Genomic DNA, 1,820 nt, shown 5'->3' on the forward strand with positions numbered 1-1,820 from the left:
TTGCACAGTTGAAGCTCGGGGTCAACCTCTCTGCAGTTCTCAGCACCTTGTAATGATAATAATCATAAAAACATAATACATTATATTTACACAGTGCTCAAAGACAATTTACAGAGCAGAGAAAATAAGAACAAAGCAACCTTAATATACAAATATGGAATATGATTTATCAAGTCTCAGTTCATAGCCAGGTGAAGACAGTAAACGTAACGTTAGCCTAGCTAGATGGCTACGATTACAGTACAGTAATATCAAAGATCCTTGCTCCTTCTCAACTCTTTGGTAATATTCTATTCACAAAATACAACTAATAGTACAGTAATGTTAAATCTTACTTGTGAAAAGTAATCCCCTGAGCCCTGTTTGCGATGGTCCGCCGACCGGTTCAAGATGGCAGCCGCATTTCTTGCGCCCAGCAGGCGTCTATCTCTATCACACCTGTCAGTGGTCAGATTTGATGCACTAGATGTGATAGTTTTTGAGAATTTCTTCATTTACTTTGGTATGTTAGTCCAGATGAGCCAACCCTCCCAAGATGTAAAATACTGTATTACAGGAGTATGAGATATGTAGCACTTCATTTCTTCATGTGGCTGTTTATTAGTGAACAAGTAACAATAATATTCAGAAAAACATAGTTTTACCTAATTTCTTGAACGGCAATCTCTTCTCTCATAGATGACATGTTTGTCCTGTCTCAGGCACCATAGCTATACTGCTCGTTTGGATAGGGGAGGGGGGGTGCAATTCACAACCCTCACCACTAGATGTCACTAAAACTTACACACTGAACCTTTAAAATAGTGGAGACACTGTAAAGCCTGGAGCCCAGTCTGTGTGGACTGTAGGCCTATGTGAACCTCAAGGGTCAAAAGAGCAATGTTTTGTGGTGCTGCTTCTTTATGTTATATTATATATTTATGTATATTCAGTCATTTCCTGAATGGTTACTGAAAAACAACCATTTGGCAGTAACAAAAACAAAAAACCTTCTGTGGACAAATTCCTACTTTGTCAACAGGAAAGCATACGTTAAAACATATAAAGTTTCCAGGATGAAGATAATGATGATGTAATGAAAGTTTAATAGTCATAGTAGGATGTACTATATTATGTAAGGAGGCTAAAAAAAAAAAGTAACCAAGTAATTATTCATGTGTATCAGAGTTCATCAGGAGTGACTCATGAAAAAAGTGGGTGACTATCACCTCCCAAATATGATCATCATTATTACACAAACATTTAAATAGGATCCAGAGGTTCGTTCCCAGTTACTCATGATTAGTTTCAGAGGTATTCAGGAATTACTTAGAAGTAAGGGTGATTGCTGTCTCTTTTGGGTGATTGCTGTCTCTTTTCTTTGGGGACGGTGGGGGTTTGTGTGTGGGATGCTTCGCTGCTAGGGAGGGAAGGGAGCGGGGGTGGGGGTCTTCTGGCCTGACCTGGCCTGAGTGGCATTGCCTCCTGGGTGTGGGCCGACCTTCGGATCTGGGCTGTTGGGCCGTTCTGTCCTTGGGTGGGGTCCTTGCTGCCCCGGACCTGCTCCCTTGGGGGCTGGTGGTGCTCGGAGTGCTGCTGATTGTGGGGGAGCGTTGAGGTGAGGGGTTAGCAGTGGGGCTGCCGGAGGGGCCCCGGCGAGGACGGGGGATTGGTGGACTTTGGGTTGGGGCTGCACTGACCTGCCTCGGGAGTGTGTGGGGGTCTGGGGCACGGGGCTTTGGAGCTTCTGGGTCTGGGGCGGGTCTGCGCGCTGGGGGGGCTGGGCCCCCCTGGGCCCGTCCTGGGGATGGGCGGGGTTGTCACTGACTCTGGGGTGCTAC

This window comes from Micropterus dolomieu, linkage group LG21, assembly GCF_021292245.1.
Source record: "Micropterus dolomieu isolate WLL.071019.BEF.003 ecotype Adirondacks linkage group LG21, ASM2129224v1, whole genome shotgun sequence".
NCBI classification, from domain to species: Eukaryota; Metazoa; Chordata; class Actinopteri; order Centrarchiformes; family Centrarchidae; genus Micropterus; species Micropterus dolomieu.